Raw genomic sequence first — 18203 nt, 5'->3', positions numbered from 1 at the left:
CCGCACCAGCCACATCCCCGAGGCTCGGCGGGCAGTTGAGGGGGAGAGTTACGCAGCCTCCTCTGCTCACCAGCTGGCATCCTGAGAGCACAGCTGCTCCATCCGTTTCCAGGGGTGTCCTTCAGCAGGCGGCACGGGCCTCGAAATCAGTCACACAAATGACCCACCACATATGAAAAAAGCCACCGATATATCAACAGGCTTTTAAACCAAGCAGCAGTTAAAATAACTACCAGATCAGTGACAGAACCCACGAGGCCACCCAGCCCAGGGGCCCAGGGAGGAGTGAGGCCAGGCTCTGCTCCTGATTTATGCTCTAATTCATTCTCTATTCAAGGTATGAGACACTCTGAGCAGCAGATGCTAAGAAATGAAAAAGATTGCCGTAACAAACTGAAAGGCAGGCATCAGAAGATATTTATGGCCCCGAAAAGATCATTCTTATACCTCATCCCTGTGTCTTCTGGGCATGGAGGGTGGGGTATGGAGGGGCAGTGGCTTCCTCACCATCTCCAGCATATTGGTGAGCATTGGTCTTGCTCTGGTTAGAGGGTTTTTTGCCAAGTGCTTGGCCCCCACTCTAGAAAGATGCTCTGTTTGATGTCACCTAGGCAGAAATCAATAGCAATACTGGACTGGACCTCGAAGACCTCTGAAGAACTTTGTTTTTTTTTTTTTTTTTTTTTTTAGTTTACACAAACTCATTTAATCTTCTGAAGAACTTTGATTCCAGACCCAGCTCTGTCCTTTAGCTGTGTGGCATTGGGCCCTTTGCCCTCCCCACTTTCTCCATCGGTACAATGGAAACACTGATCCCCATCTCGTGATGAGATAGGGTCCTAGTCTGAAATGATGATGCGAGGGGAGCAATGTGTGATCACTCAGTGCTGAACAGGGACTCTTCCCACATGCTACACTTCTCTTTTTGCAACCTGTTGGCCTGGGGGAGGCCCTGATGGAGACTGGAAGGAGGGAAGGTGACAGAGGTTAATAGGCAGCAGGACTGGCAGAGGGCATCTCACCAGGACTAGACCATTAGGAGGAGGCTGCTCCTAGGCCCAGAGATGGGCTGGTGCTGGAGCCTTCTCTGCTGGGTTGCAATAGTCTTAGGGGACACAGAGGTAGTTGTGAGCAGAATTGTGTCCTCCTCAAAGATTTGTTCAAGTCCTAATCCTCAGACCTATGCATGCAACCTTATTTGGAAACAGGGTCTTTGCAGATGCAATTGTAGTGAGTTATGGGATAATGGAGCAGGTGGACCCTAATCCGGAGACTGGCATCCTTATAAGAGAAAGGAGAGAGTGATTGGACACAGAGATGCAGACACAGGGAAGGAAGACAGCCATGAAGGGAGACAGAGATTGCAGCAAGAGAAGCTATGGCTTCATCTGTGCTGACTAGGATGAGGGCAGTGCCACACTGACTGCCCTGGGACAGCTCAGGAGTCTGTACTGCTCAGATCTGTCTCAGCCTGACTCCCCTGACAGGTGGCTGTGGTGAAGAGGGATGGGTCAAGATGTCCCTGGGATGGGATGAGACCCCAACCATGACAGATGGGACCAGACACCAACAATGATTCAGAGCTGCTTCCAGGTGGGCTTGGGGTCCTGCTTTGTGTCCCAGTTTGGAGGGTTCTGGGCATTTGGTGGCATGAGAGGTTGTCTCCTGTTTTATAAGTTAGCTTAGGTGTTAGGTGTTAGCTTCCTGGTCTTGGGGACCCCAGTATATGTACCCACGAATTAAAGCTGGGGCCTGAATCCCTTGCACATATGTATACACACATGTGCTCTACAGATAAATGATGAGAGAAGACTGGGACCACTGTGAAATGTGCCCAAAGGTCATCACAGGTAGTTTCAGATCTTGTCTCTCTAGAGACTGCCCACCACTTAGCTGAGCATCCAAGCCTCCTGGCTGGAAAGGATGGCAGGGAGACCCTGGACCAGAAGGCCCCTTGCTTTTGCCACCTCCTAGGAGCAGCACTGTCCAAGTTGCATGGGACTGAGAAGGGGCAGCATTACTGGGAGCCTGGCAGCTCTCCTGGCTTCTGGCCATTCCTTAGCCTCTTTGTTTCAGCTGTGAGCCTCAGCATGACTAAGAGTCTCCATCTTACAGATCAGGACCTTAGGCCCTGGACCATGAGGGTCCCCCAGTCGCAGGATGAGCCTCCCAGGCCTGGTCTTCCTGCCCTATGGCCACTTCCTAGGACGTTCATCTTCCTTCTGCACAGGGGGTACTGTGAGTGATCCAGCTTGGAGCTTGCTCTGTGGAGGCAGAAGGAAGTGCTCCAGCAGACGTCTCCCATGGTGGCCTGGGTGAGACAGCACACTTGAACTTCTAACTTGGCGAGTCTTTAGAGTCACCTTTCTAAAAGCTCTCAGGTGATCCTGAAGCTGCCAGTCCACAACTGACTTAGAGAACCAGGGCTCCAGGCTGTGCCTCCCAGACTCTAATGTTTGCATGGACATCCAGGAGCTTGCTTAGGTTTCGGGGTCTGGAGCAGGACTGGGCCACCACATTTCTAAGCAGGCCCCATGTGCAGCTGATGTCATTGTTTGAGGACCTTCTTCCCAATGCTGCTGGTGGGCCTCTGGGACTGCCGGAGGGACTGATGCTCAGGTGAGGTGGCTGGGCTGGCCCAAGGAGGCAGCTGGCCAGCAAGCGTTCCTGTCTTCCTCTGCTTTGCTGCTGTATGACACACACATGAAAGATGGTATAAAAAAAAATGTGTAGAAAGTCACATCCTAGGGGGACCTCGCACATTCCCTGCCTCCAGAAAGCCGGCCTAGTGCAGGGAAGGGTCAGAGCAGCAGCCCATAACCCTCTGGAAGCTCCACCCACTCACTCGGCCTGCTCCTGTGGCCACGGCCCCTCCTCCCATTGGAGTGGAAAGGCCAAGACAGCAGGCTTCTGAAGTGCACAGGGCAGGCCCTGACTTGGGCTTTCCTGGCTTAGGACAGACAAGCTGTGGGTCACTGAGGCTGGTTGTATTTTACCCTCGTTGTTAATGGAGTTGGGGTCCAAATTTCAATAGTAACATTCTGTTTTGGTGCCTCCCTTTGCCTCCTCCAAGCAAGGACCTCCCTTGGGAACCTGGCAGGAAAAGGTGACTGATTACTTGGAGCATTCCAGGTTTCTGGCCCGAGTTCCATCTGAACAGCCCTCAAGGTAACCACCACCTTACCATGGGTAGCATGTTTGCACATGAATGGGGAGTCACCCACAGCAGGTGTAGGGAACTGTGGATGGCACAGGGACTGCAGGTGGAGCAGGAGGAATGGTGGACATCCAGTAGAGAGTTGACTGAGGAAGTGTGTGCGTGTGTGTGTGTGTGTGTGTGTGTGTGTGTGTGTGTATGGAGGGGAAGTCTGAAAATCTTATTCTAGGTGACATGGAGGGAAGCTGCTCAAGGGCACTGAAGCTTCAACCCTTCTCACCTGTGATGTTTCCAAGGGCTTCTGAACTTTTTTAATGCACAGACTTCATGGCAAATGCCAGATGGGGAACTGGCCCTGCCAGAATCTGGCTCAGGTACCATTATAATATGGCAGTTGAGTTGATTTTCAGTTCCTTATGAAATTCTATCTTCTCCTTTCATTATTTTTTAACAGCTCAGGCTTGTTCGATCAAAAACTGAGAATGAAGAAAAGGGAAAAGGGTGAGTTCTGTGAAAGGTGCAGAGTTCAAAATCAGAGGGAACCAGGACGCAGTTCATTCACAGTCTCACAGGAGAGCTCCCTTGCTATGAGCTTGGGCAGGTTACCTCCCCTCTCTGACCCACAGCTTCCTCACATATAAACCAGGGGTGGTAATGAACCCTTAAAAGTGATCTTGGGAGGGTTCTGAAAGTGGACAGAATAGGTGTGCAAGTGTTTGTCACTATGACTTTTCCAGGAGGTTCTTTGCCTTCTATCAAAACCAGAAATGTTGGTGAAAACAGCCTGGTCTGAACCTCGTTGGCTAGGCCCTGGGTCTGCAGCTCAGAGGTGGGCTGTGCTGAGTCTTGGCAAGGCAAGAACCTCCCATATAGTGATAGAACCTCAGCCGAGAGGAGAGGAGAGGTGGTATTTAGGAGGCAAGAGGAATTCATTTGTGTTGGCCCAGAGAGGTGACTCTAAATGTGAACACTAGCATTATCTCCAAGCCAGCGCTAGATTCTGCACCCAGGCTTCTACCCACACAATCTCATCAGTGACCTGCAGCAAGAAAGCCATTCCTATCTCCACTTTACATGGCAGGAAGCTGAGGCTGAGGGGGTGCACAAAAGGTGTGCCTCAAGCGCTCTGCTGGAGGCCAGAAGCAGGACTGCCTAGCCTGCCTAGCTGGAAAGTGTCTGTTCCCCCGTAATGTTCCACCTTGCTTCCTCTTCCTGTGAGGGGAGGGAATGTTGCAGGAAATGTGGACAGCTTCTCTGAGCCTCCACAGTGCTTATCTGAATCATTTACTCGCCAGTTTGGACACTGTGTTTCAGAAATGAACCCCAAATTTCACCTGCTCTCTTGGGCTCCCTGCATGCAGGGAGCTTCAGGAAACTCACTGACACCTGCTGAGCCAGGGCCTCCCACTTCCCCAGGCCTAACCTGCAGGGTGCACCTGACTGTGGGCTGGGCTTTTCTGTCTCCTGTGATAATGGCAGGAGGACTACATTTTGAAGAGCCAGGTTTTAAAGCAAAGGTTTGCAACCTTAGCACAACCTGACAATCACCTGGGGAACTTTTCAAAACTGTTTGATTCCCAGCTCCATGCAAACAAATTAAGTTAGAGTTCCTCAGGCCAGTGCCTAGGGAGTGGGCATTTTTATCACTCCCCAGGAGATTCTGACATGCAACCAATTTTGAGATCTATTCCAGGAGCTGGCCTGCCTCTCTCTGCCCATCTGTGCCCAGGCGGAGAGTGGGTTGATTTAAGTAAGTGCCAGGATTCAGCTTGGCAGATACTATGTTCTCTCCCTCTCACCCCTGCCTCTCCTCCATAGCAGCGGACCTGACAGACACCACCTCAGCCAACCACGCACACCTGAGAATCTGCATTCCTGAAACATGAGCAGCCCTTTAGTGGAAGCTTTCCTCTTCCAGTGAATGTTTGCCAAAGTCCCACAATGAAGGAGGATTGAGGGTGTGGGTCAGGGCTGGAGCACTTGTCCAGAATGTGCAAGGCCCTGGGTTCCATACCCAGCACCACAAACAAACAAACAAACAACAACAACAAAACCATTTGGTATCTGCACAGAGACAGATGAAGCAGCCCTTGTTTTTCATGGGCTTCATCACCTGGAGACCAGCAGAACACAGGAGTGCAAACATCCCAATGCCCTGAAAGGCTAGGACTGTGATTTGGAGGCTCTTTGAACCCCCAAGCCACCTAGGGGAAGCTGGCACTACTCTCTGCTCCAGGGGAGTAAAGCAGTAGGTTGATCACCCGAAACCTCCTCAGCTTCTCCACCTATCCACCAACCTGCCAGCTTCCTCCAGGCTCTTAACAAAAGTCCAGTTCTGAGCCCACCTTCCTGCCACTCTGCCCTGTCACTGAGCAGCCGTGTGGACATAGACAGTCACGTGGGGCCCTGACTTCATCCCTTTTCCCAGGCCCCTCTGAGTAGGGGCTGAGCAGGAGGCCATTAGGCCTTGGAGAACACTGTACACATTTTGAAGCTGTTGGTTGAGGGAGAACTCCCTTCCCTGCAGCGGGGCTCCACCTGGCCTCTAGCTGATGACAGATCCTAGAAAGGAGAAATGGTGAACCAGACAGTGGAGGATCTGGCAGATGCCACCTCAGTCCACTGGTCAAGGTTCCTATCAGTAATGACAGCCCAGGCTGATGTCCGGCTCAACTTGATACAATGCAGAGAGAGAGAGCACTGCAGCTTTGCCTTCTCCCAATCCATAGCCACACTTCAATTATGAGAGCATAGCAGACAAACCCAGGTGGAAGGACAGTCTACAAAGAACCAGACCATGCTCTTCCAAGCTATCAAGGTGACGAAAGCAGAAAGACTGGGAGGCTGCAGTGGGTTTGCTGATATGGAGGAGGCATGTTGACTGGGTAAGAACAGAAAATGATATTAGTGGGAAAATCTCACTTTAGGTAATGGTGGTACCGATGTTAATTTCTGCTTGGATAATTGTATTATGTGAGATGTTAATAGCAGAGGAAGCTGGGCAAAGGGTGTGCAGACTTCCCTGTACTGTCTTTGCAACTCTTCCTTGAATCCAAAATTGTTTCAAAATTAAAAGTTCCTTAAAAAGTATTGAGCGAGAGTAAATGCTATCTCTCTGTCTCTGTCTCTCTCTCTTTTACACTGTCTGATCTCCGAGGTCAAATCATGAAAGGAAAGAAGCTGGGCTGCTAGCTGGAGGTGAATTTACTGCCAGAAAACAACTCTGCTTTCCTCCCTGTGCTGTGATTTATAGCCAAAGACCCAGACCCCACCATCGATCCCTGCTCTGAGCCCCCTGTGCTGGCGCAGGGTCCTCTGGGCAAAATCGATTCCTGGAGTTGGCTCTGTGAATTCACTCCATCACAGAAATCCAGATTTATGTTTTGGGCAAGTCAGATCCCAAAGCAACGGAAAAGGGGACAAGTGAGGAGCCAGAGGCCTGGGTTCCAGGCTCAGATCTGCCATTTACCTGTGTGTGATTTAGAGTTATTTTCATCCCCTCTCTGGACCATAGTTTGGGAAATGGTCTCTAAGGTCACTTCCAACTCACAGCATCAGGGCTCTTTGATTGCAGAAAATAGACTGGGCACAAAACCTTGAGTAAAAAAATATTGGAAAGATTCTGCAGGAAGGATGGAGGCTCAGGGATGGGTGGAACTAGGATTAATCAAGGTAGAGTAATTTCTGTGATAAGCACCCAGCATTTCTGTGGCTTGACAGCCCAATCAGGTCAGTGGTGGTAATGGCTGTTCTTTGCTCTACATAGTCATTCAGTGCCTCGGGTCCCTGCTCTTGGTCCTTAGACTCCTTTCCACTCAGTCAGTAGATGACCTGGGTGAGACACTTGTCTGGGAGGATCATGATGTGTCTTGTTTAGAAATGTCCATCTCAATTCCATGCACACCCCACTGGTCAGACCTAGGTGTGAGGGCACCTGGGAGTGGATCTAAGCATATTCCCTGGAAAGTGCCAGGCTCCCCTGCCATAGACAACATAAACTACTCAAGACCATGCTAAATATTTGACCACTGCGATGAGCAAATTCCCAACCCAACAAATTTCCATCCTTTCATCTCCAGGAGACGAGCCTTAGAAAAGCATCTTGTTGGTCTTTGTGGTCCCAGGCCCACCTCTTAGCCTAGGGAGGGCAGGGCTCCTAGACAGACAGCTCCCAGGGGGCACAGGCTGGGGAGGAAAAATACCCCAAGAGAAAGCAGAATGGTGGGAGGAGGCTCAAATACCCCAATGTATAGGAAAAGCATAAAGTCAGTCTGGCATATAAGTGAGTGGGGAGTTTATCTGTTCCCAAAGACCTCTGCTATGGCTGCTTTAAGGTTTGCATTTTAAAATTAGGTCATTTGTAGGGGAGGTTGACTCAAATATGAGTCTCCAGTAGAGACTCAGAGTGGGCAGAGGTGAGAGAAACCCGGTGAAACAGGTTTCCAGTGTCTACACTAAACACCAGGCAGAGAGTGAGGAGGAGGAAGGGGAAGCAGCTGGGGAAGCTGAGCTCACAGAATCCCAAAGCACACTGGTACTTAAAGACACTAACATGAGCGTGGCAAGAGAACCGAGCTAGGCAAGGACTCTACTACTGCCGTATGTCCTCAGCCCTTGATTTTTTGACAGAAGTTCTTGCTATGTAGTCCAGGCTGTCCTCCAACTTGAGCTCCTCTTGTCTTGGTTTTCTGAATGCTGGAACTACAGGAATGTGCTACCATGTCCAGCTAGTTAGCCTCATTTTTAAATGCTAAAGGCTGAGGGAAAACAGGCTGCCCCAGGAGAAAGGTAAAGCAAAATTTGATTAAGTGTATTCAGATGTGTCTTAACCAAAGCCACAGACTCCTGGGCCACCTCAGATCTGTCCCTCCCTCTTGCCTCTGGCTTGTTGAGGTCACACTGGAAACAACAAAAAAAAAAACAATAGAATAGACACCTAGCATCACATGGGAGCACTGGACAGAAGACATCACTCAAAACAAGCAGGAGAGGACAAAGGTGTGAAAGGGAGATTTAGGGAAGATGATAGATAATAGAGGACAAAGAAAACCCACATGCACAGTGTCATGCTTCCAGCTTTCTCTAGCACCCCTAGCATCCCTATCCTTAGTTTGGATGCCACCTCCACTCCCGAGTCCCCTGGACCGTCTTTCCCCTCTTCGGAGCTTGGTGGGCTTGGGACCAAACCCCAGGGTGAGGAGGAGGATCCCATCTTGAGAAACTACCACCATTACTGTTTGGCTCTGGGCTTAGATCCTCTGCCCCCAGGATCCCGATCTTGGCTGGAAGTCAGAGGTCAGGGTACAGTGTCTTTTTAGGTCCTGGCCTCCAGTCCTGGAAACCAACTTTAAGGGTCTCTGGGCCTGTGCTGCCAGTAAGACAGCCACTGTGGGGAGCCCTTAAGTCATCGACCAGGGAAGTTGCCTGATTGAAGGGACTCATCAAGGAGGTGAGTTGGTAGCAGCTGAAGAAACCAGGCGCCTTACAGGTTTGTGGTTTTCCAGGGTGCCACAGCTGTTGAGAATTAGCACTCTCCTTTATGTCTTCTGTGACTCCTCACAGAAGCACGTGTGTCCTCAAGCTTGGGTGTGGTGGAGTTGGGAAGGACTCACTAGCTCATCTTTCCCCAGAGTGGGTAACCTAAGCAGGTAGCGCCCAGCTCTGTCACAGAATTGTGGTGATCCCGAGCAAGTCTCTGGCCCATTCTGAGTTCTTGTGCCAGTCAGGAGTCTTGGGCAAAAGTAACAGAACCAGCTCTGACCATGTGAAGCTGCTGGGCATATTTCTAAAGGAGGCAAAGAATGAGATGAATCAAGCAGGAAACAGTGACTGAAGGCCAGTGCCCAGCGAAATCACCCAGCACTGGTTGGCTTGAGGTGCCACTTCTGTCCTACCCCTCATCCCCACTACCTTCAGGCTCTCCTGAAGGTCTCTGGCTCCTACGGCTGCCGTGGGCCACTCCCCACTGTCCCTGCATCCATGTGTTCCTGGTCTGGGTGGGGTCACCTGACCTCAATCCATCTTTCCAAGGATGGGGGGTGGGCACCTGCCCTTTTTATTTCCACAGTGCAGAAAAGGACCAGCCTCCAAGGCTTTGAGTACTCATATCTAAATCTGACCAGTGTTTGCCACACTCTTTATCTGGCTTGGGCCCTGACTTGCTGGGCCAGCTACAGCTCGTGCATCTCAAGACAAGCTGCAGCAGCCTCCTCAGCTTCCACCATGTACCAGGCATTGGCCCCACTGCCTGATGTTCACCTACTCAATCCTCACAAAGATTCTATTCCCATTGTACAGATGAGGAAAGCGAGGCAAGCGAGTGGATTAGCATGTTTTCTGTTACTGAATGTAAAATACCCAAAGCTGGTAACATATAAAGAAAAGTGGCTTATGCAATTCACAGCTTTGGAAGGCCAAAGGCATGGCCAGCCTCTGGGAAGGAACTATGGTCCACAGGAGTGCAAGGGATAGGAAGCCAGAGACATGAGTCTCTCAACTGTTAATTCCTTCCAAGTGCACATCCCCAATGTCCTAATGATCTCTCACTAGGCCCTACCTCTTACAGGTTCCATCACCTCTTAGCATCATTACAGTGGGGACCGAACTTCCTACACAGGAGCCCTTGGGGGCACATTCAAGTCAAATCCAAACTGTAGCAGAGAGTTTAGTACTTTGCCCAAGGTCACACAACTAGTAAGAGGCAGAGTGGAGATTCGAACTCAGGCAGTCCTGGTTCTCTTAACACTACCTTATGCCATTGAACTGGACATCAAGTTTAGGCATCTTCAGAAGCCCCTGCTACCCTCAAACCTGACCAGATGACAGCATGCACACTGGCTTGCATTTATCTGGTTTTCTGAACCTTTTCTGCCTGTAGAGGTCATCCTGACGAGAGACATTTCTTATTTGCTGAGTAGAAGGGAAATCAGTCAATGTTATAGAAAACACAACCTGAATCAGGAGTGGGGATGAAATATTTCTTAGACATTAAACCAAGAAGTCCAGAAAGTAAGAAAAGCACACGTTTACATTTCAGTGTTTGCCATGGGCCTTCCTTTCACCAAACCCTCATCGGTAGTCTCAGGACATGGGAAGTTGGTGTCATTGCATGAAACCAGCCACCAGAGGGCAGACTGTCCCAAGGAGACCCTTCAAGTTAGTCTTAACAGATGAGTCTATACAGGCAGATTTTAAACAGGCCATTTGCAATGTGGCCAGGAGGTGTGGTTCCAGGAATGACAACTATATTTTTAGCTGCTGCTCATTTTTAGCAATCTGGCAGAAGTTTTCTTTGGCACACAAAGGAAGTGGCTTCATGAATGCTCTGTTTGGGAGAGAGGGTCTGTCGGTAGACCCTGGACCCGCAAGGATTTGCTAGCCCTGTACCTTCTGAACCATGTCTTTCTTCCTTCTTCTTCCATCACTCAGTAGTGGCTCTTGCCTCTGGGCAGGGCCAGGTGCCTCCTCCTGCTCTTAAGGGTGGCCAGAGAGCTTTGAGGTTGTGATAGAGGCAACTAGGGGGAGGGCTGACCAGTCCATGCATCCCATCAGTGAAAGTCAGAATCAGTAGAACATCTGCAGGTTCTCCCAGGTCAGACTGGACCTTGGACCTCCCATTTGGGGCTGAAGGTGGAGTAACCTCTTTTTGCAATATACCCCCAGAGAAGCTGAGCCTGGCCCTAGAATTAGACCCAGTAGGATCTGTATTGTCCTGGGGGCCACTCCGGGCAGCCTTTACTCTACCCCTGGCCATTTCCAACCTCTTAGTCTTATCCAGGATCTGCCCCCAGCAGGGACAGGATTTTAATCAGCGTCGCACCATCTCCCACAATGCCTTACTCTTTCCCAGGTCCAGTCCCTGAATGGTCTCCCAGTCACCAGCAACTCAGGTCTCACTTAGGCCAGCCAGGGGAAAAAAAACTGTGTAAGACCCCAACTCAATGGAAAAAGCTGGGCGTGGTGGTGTACACCTGTCACCCCAGGGACCTAGGCCAAAAGCAAGACCGCATCTTCAAAATAACCAGAGCAAAAAAAGGCTGGAGGTGTGACTCAAGTGGTAGAATGCAAAGCTCTGAGTTCAAACCCCAGTACTGCAAAAAAAAAAAAAGTTTCCTAGGCACCCTCCATGCTACTGCAGAGACACCAGGGAACCCACCTCATTATTTAGCCAGACAAGAGATGGGAAACCACAACTCATAGACTCAAACATCTGCAGGGTAGTAACATCAGACAACAGCGGATGTTTATAGAAAAGCTACTTCAGGTTACCATGGCCCTGAGGAACAGACCGTGACCCTTGGCAAAGCCTCCACCCATGTGCGGTCACGTGCCCCATAGCAACAGGCCATGTTTTGAGAACAGCACTGTTAAACAATCATGTGATGTGTGCACATCATAGACCGCATTTAAACACCCCGGATGCTATAGATCAGTCACTCCACGGGGCCTCTTGATGCAATCAGAAGATGTCAACATGAGATGTCTGAGGCTACTGGTGGAAGACTGCACAGTTTACAGTAAAGTAGGAGTCACTCTAAAACAATGATGAAGCCTGTAGTATAGTAAATGCATAAAGCAGTCAGGCAGGCATTTATCTCATTACCAAGTGCTATAAACGGTGTTTAACTGCATTGTGCATAGCTGGGTGTTCATAGACCAGCAGTGCAGTAGCTTACGCTGGCATCTCCATAGCACCTGAGCAATGCATGGTGTTACATTGTTACGATGGCTATAAGATGGCACTAGGTAGCAATTTTCAACTCCATTACAATCTTATGAGGCTGTTATGTATGAAGCTGTTTGTTGAACAAAACCCTGTTATGTGACAATCCACCAGATTGTCCACATAGCCAGGGCAGTGAGGATGAGGAAGTAGAGGCTCAGAGAAGCTGAGTGACTGTCCCTGGTCCCACATCAATGAGTGGAAGATCTCTTGTCACCCCAACCTTTGTCTTCACCTCTAATTCCCGCTGCCCACCTGAGTCACTGCACTGTGAGTTCAGGAGCCTGCTGCTGTGCTCTGTGTTGACCGGCAGGTCCTTCTCCAGAAAGCCAGACACAGCCAACTTGGAGTGCCTACCATGTGTGGACCAGCCACTGCCTCTGGGAAGTCCAGTCATCTGGAGACTTGCACACAGAGCTTAATTTATGCAGTGGCTTGAACTGGTAAGTGTCCTGTAAAGGATTTTTTGGGGAAAATTGATTTATATTTTAAGTGTTCTAATAGATCTTCCTATTTAGAAGAAGCATATGGTAAATTCTTTTGTAATACAAATGTGCGTCCTGATTTATTTGTTTGTCAGTTTGGTTTTTGTGCCTTGATTTGGGGGGAGTTCATTGCACAATCAACATAGCAACAATTGCTTTTGTCCGGCCTGTTTTCTTCTCTTGGGTTTGTTAGGGTGTTTTGTTCAGAAGTTTCCAATTGTCAACCATTCTCTTGGTGATTTCTTCCAGAGCCTCAAAGTTTAGGAAAAAAAAATCATTCCTCTAAAGAAGTCATAAGACCTTAATTTTTATTAATTTTTCTGTGACTCATTTTTCACATTTAACTTTTGAGCTTTTGAAAATTGTGTTGGAGAACAAATCTAGACCCATCTTTGTTTTCATCAGAACCTAAGTTGGTGATCTCAGCTGTCTGGTGGTCCTGCTTTACCACCAGCTGTTTGTGTGGGTTTTTTTTCTTTCTTTTCTTCCTTCAGTCTCAATCCCCTCCCAGAGGCCATGTGCACATCCTCCAGCCAACTGTTCATGCATTTGCACACATGTGAGCATATATACAGTGCCTTTTTCTTGTAAAAATAGGCTCATATTATATGCGTTATTCTGTGATTTTCTTCCACTAACACATCGTGGAGACCTTTCCAGCAGGGCACGAGGGCCTATTTTATTTATTAGTGGTCACACAAAACTCCATAGGGGAGACATGACATATTTTATTTAACCAGCTCCCTATTAATAAACATTTAGGGTGTTTCCAGTTTCTCACAGTTGAAAACAATGAAGCAATGAACATCTTTGAAGACATGTGAACTTTTTTTTTTAGATAGATTCAAGAGATGGAAATGTTAGATATGAATTTTTCACATATACACTGCCAAATTATCTTTTAAGACTCATTACTCATTTGCACTCTCATGGCAGTGTATGAGAATGTTAATTTCTCTGTGTAATGCAGACATTTGATATTATCTCCCTTTTTAACTCTTAAGTCTATGATGGGTGGAAATAGTGTCCGTTGTTTTAATTTGCATTTTCTTTATCACTTTTGACCTTGTGCGTTTTCTCCTATGTGAAATTGCTTCTTTCTTGAATGAGCAGACAAAAATGAGTAAAGCAGCAACCAATTGTTCTGCAGAAATTGAGGCTTGGTGAGGGCAAAAAGGAGGAAAAAGAACAGACTCATCTCAGTGGGTGAGGAGCTGACAAAGCAGCTACTAGCATTTTCTAGAGAAAACCCCACCACAAGGTGAGTGCTGCTGAACAGGGCTGGGCAGAGTGCACTTGTGGGAGGATAGGATAGGAGGAAGCAGCCAAGGAGCCGCTGCTTTAGCTGGTGCAGACTGTACCCTGAGCACAAGTGCCTTGCCAGGGGGATGCAAGTGGGACTGGACTCAAGAGAAAAGGCTACTGTACAGCTCTGTAACCCAGCTTAGGGTTCTCTTAATTCACAGGAAGCTGAGACTTTTGCAATGCATCTGCCTGCAGGGGGCGCATGTTCCCAATTCTTGAGAGGCTGCCCTGGTGGTAGGGTTCTTAGTGCCAGGGTTCTTCAGCAGGTGAACACATCCTTTGGACTACAGCTAAGGACATTGATGACCTAGCGCCATCTTCCTTCAGAGGCCCCTGTGGTCAGAGAGCAGTTGGAGATGAGGGCTGCAGGGCAGTGACGACCTTTGAAACCGTCCCTCACCTCTGCTCCACCAGCCAGACCATCAGTGTGGTGTCGAGACACCTGCATTCCAGCATGCACACTCCCCATCCAGACCTGACAAGTAAGTTGACCTGACAAATAGCCTTCCTCACTTGGGAAGCAGGTGGCTCAGACCACAGAGATACACGCAGCCTAGGCTAGTCATGAACAGCCCGGGGCAGCGGATTTCCTGGAAGCTGCAGCACCCAGGATTCTGAGCCTGGCTTGAGTGTCAGCATCTCTCTGTGTTCTGCAGCCATCGGTACCTCCATAGACTTCTTGGCTTCAGTTTCCAATGTTTCTCAAAGACAAACACCGAAAGGGGATTCCACCCTTCTGCGTGCTTCCGAGGAGTAGCAACATTTTATCCCACAGCATTGATTTATTTTCTGTAATACAGGACTTAAAATTAAAACAAATCAAGTTTCATAAAGATGATTGCTTGAGACATTCAGATGGTTAGTGGTTCAGGGCCACGTGGAATGATGCCATGAGAGAGATCAAATGTTTATAATGACATTTAATCAATTCCATTGTTTTGTAGTTGAAAAAGAATAAATAATTTGGTTCCTTTAAATCTTGAACAGAATATTAAGGGCTTGTGGTTTTCCAACATTTATGACATGATTTTATCCAGACATTCAAAAGGAGAATAGAGAATATTTTGGAAAGTATTCAGTTGGTAATAGGGCTGGCACAATAGGAGCCCGGGCGGCATCTGTCACTGGCACAATGGTGAGTTTGTGTAAGACTTTTCTCTTCTCTTCTCAGCTATTCTGCTCACAAAATGATAGAGACACCCGCTTCTCTGTCATCCTGATGAAGCAACTGCAGCAGGTTTTTGCTCCCATTTTCAATGAGTAGAAAACTGAATAACATGAAACAACAGACAGCACAGAACGGCAGTTCCTAAAAAAAAGGAAACAAAGTGAGTCCAATGACTACTCTTGACTAGCACCTGAAAATGCTTTCTGATGCACTGCGGGGAAGGGCGTGCACAAGGGTTAGGAAGCAGAGTTCAGAGTTCACGAAAGCCTCAAATGTTAAAATTTGTGAGATAATTAGAGAAGTGGAAGCAGCTCAGAAAGAGAGCTCCAGGAATATGAAAGGGACTCCCTTGAGCCTTTGATTGAATGTGTGTAGGAGAGTAGGCCAGGAAAAGAGCCTGCACAGCTGGGAGTAGCAGAACAAACATCAGCCCTTAGCCAGGCTGGAGCCTCCTCTGACCTGGCCATCAAAGAGAACACTCAGGATTGGAGGTAGCCAGAGGGGACAAAACCCTAGACTGAAGACTCTTGTTCTGTTCTCAGAAAGAACAAGTCTGAAAAGGACTGAATTCACTCTGAGTAATTGAACTGTGCCCCAGAACAAAGCCCAACACAATACAAAGAATCCAACCAAATCAGCAACCAGAAACAATAAAGTACTGTCAGGTTTCCAAAGAAGAGGGAAAATACAATCCATAATCAGGAGAAAAATCAGGTAATAGGAAACAGACCCAGAAATGATAGAAAGAGCATAGAGTGTTAAAACAGTTTTGGATATATTCCCCTCATTCAAGAGAGGGAATGTGTGAATGTGTTAAGGAGAGAGAAGGAAGATACATGTTTTTAAAAGTTCAATCAAATTTCTAGGGATGAAAAATACGCTAAATAGGGTTAATAGAAAATAGAAGAACATGTAAATGCAAAATATTAGAAATAATATATGTTAATTTGACTTTATTTACATTTACAGGACATTTTATTAAACAGCAGCAGAATAACACCTTTTCAAGCGCATGTGGAAGATAAAGCATATTCAAGTGCATAAAAATCTCAGCACTTTTAAAAGGACTGAAATGCTACAGAGTATGTTTCTGGCCACAAAACTTGAAATATAAGGAAAAAAACTCCATTCCTTTGTGCAAATCCACACCTCTGCTCGCTATCCTTTTTCTTCTGCCTAAAAGAGATGTTTAAACATTTCTTGCACTGAGAGTTTGTTAGCAATGAATTCCTTTCCCTTTTGTATGTCAGAAAAATAAGTTAGGGTTTTTGGAAGATATTTTGGTGAGTCTGGAATTCTCACTTGATAGAGTTTTTGTTTGTTCGTTGTTTGTTTTGTTTTCTGAATCCCTGAAAGGCATCGTGCCACTCGGTTTGTGGCTGAACTGCCGTCAGCCTTATCTTCATTTCTTTCTGCATAGTATGTCTTTTTTTCTTTAATATGCTTCTTTTGATATTCCTTTCATCGGTAGTTTTGAGAATTTTTATTATTATGCACTTGGGTGTAGTTTTCTCTTTTATGTTTCTTTGTGATGGTGCTTCATCATGCTTCTTGGTTCAAAAGGTCTGTAATATTTATAAAAGTCTGAAAAAAATTCAGCCACTGTTTCTGCCAACATTGTTCTGTCTCCTACTTTTCTCTTCTACTTTAGGAACTCCAGTTACACACAAGTAAGTTTCTTGAGTTTGTCTTATAATACTCTGTTGATTTAAATTTTTTTTCCCTTTGTGTGTTTCATTTTTGGCTAGTTTTTTATTATTATTTTTACATTTATTCATATGTGTATTCATTGTTTGGGCCTCCCATTTTTTTGGCTAGTTTTTACCACTGTCTTTAAGCTTGCTGATTTTTTCTTTTGTCATGTCTCATTGACTTTCATTCTGACCAGTGAATATTTTTACCTTGTTTATACTTTCATCTTTAGAAGCTCAATTTGGTTTTAAACAACATTACAACAAAACTGCCATATGTCTTCTTCATACAGTCTTTTCTCTACTTTTTTGAACATGTGGAATGTAGGTGCAACAACCTTTAATGTCCTTGTCCAATAATTCTAACATCTGTGCCATTTCTTGGTTGCTTTTTATTGGTCAAATTTTGTCTCCATTTTGGACTGTATTTTCCTTCTTTGTGTATCTGGCCATTTTTGATTGGATGTCAAACATTGTGAATTTTAATGCAGGGTGTTTTGAACTTTTATAAACAATTTATGCTTTGTTTTAGGATGTAGCTAAATTACTTAGAGTCAATTTGATACTTTTAAGATGTACTGGACAAGACCAAAGAGGCAGTGAGATTATAATTATTATTACCAAGGTAAGATCATGTTGCATGTGATACCCACTGGGCTATGAATTCTGAGTTTTTCCAGTTTTGTTAGTTGAATGGGCAGCTTTTCATTCTGTGTGAGTTCTAAGTCCTGTTTCCACTCATCATTTTGGGTGGTCCGTCTCCAGGCCTCAAGTAGTTTCCTCAGGTACATGAACTGACCAGTATGTGGCTAGTATTCCTGGGGACCTTTTGTGGATGTCTGGAATTAGCTCTCTGTTTATTTCTTCCCTGCCTCCAGTTCTCTTCTGGTGAACTCTGGCTGTCTTAGTTCCTTGAAGCTCTCAGCTGTTCCTCTTCCATACAGGAAGTCCATGAGGCTGTCCTTGGGTTTTGCTACCCTATGTCTAGGTCTAGAGATTTCTGTAAGTTTAAGCTGACACATTTACAGGGGTTATTTTATTTTGTTTCCTATTTATCAGAAATCACTACTCTATTTTTCCCCTGATGTCTAATGTCTTAAAAACTAATATTTTCTTCGAGCTTCTGACAGAACACAGCTTCTGACAGAATACAGCCTCCTGCCCTATGCTTAGTGCAGCAAGTGCTGACCTTCAGCCTTCTTGTGCTACCTCCATAATTCATATTGCAACCAATGACCTGCTGTCCTGTCATTCCCTCTAAATCACTGTACTGTTTTCTTTGCTTACTTTCAATTTGGCCTTGTACTGAACCACAGATCCATGTAGTCGTGTTGTTCTCAAGCTGTTTTTCCCTCTGACACATGCAAATAAAGGCATAACTGTTAGAAAAAAAACCAATTAATGTCTTGAAATTGCTTCCTATATTGTCTTTCTTTAGTTCATTTATACTGAAGTGTAAAGACAGTGCGTGTGACTCTGTCTCTTGGCTAGAAGAAAATTTACCACAGGTAATTAAATTAGAAATCGTTAATACAGACATATTTGGGAAATCCCCAAATATTTGGAATTGAACAGCATACTTTCATATAACATATGGGTCAAAGAAGCAACAATAAGGAAAATTATAAAACATTTCCAATTGATTAAAAATGAAAATATATGATATCAAAATTTG

General features: G+C 46.5%; 1 long non-coding RNA gene across 1 annotated transcript; it reads left to right on the top strand.

Moving 5' to 3' along the window:
* The first annotated feature begins 13099 nt into the window (after nt 1-13099).
* LOC141424602 (uncharacterized) lies at nt 13100-17877 on the top strand. Its single transcript, XR_012449475.1, has 3 exons — nt 13100-14151; nt 14841-14997; nt 15807-17877. It is a non-coding gene; the product is annotated as an uncharacterized lncRNA (long non-coding RNA).
* The last annotated feature ends 326 nt before the right edge of the window (nt 17878-18203 follow it).

Source organism: Castor canadensis, chromosome 7 (assembly GCF_047511655.1).
Source record: "Castor canadensis chromosome 7, mCasCan1.hap1v2, whole genome shotgun sequence".
Taxonomy (NCBI): Eukaryota; Metazoa; Chordata; class Mammalia; order Rodentia; family Castoridae; genus Castor; species Castor canadensis.
The sequence above is the reverse complement of the archived record's forward strand: the minus strand, read 5'-3'. Positions and strand labels throughout refer to the sequence as shown.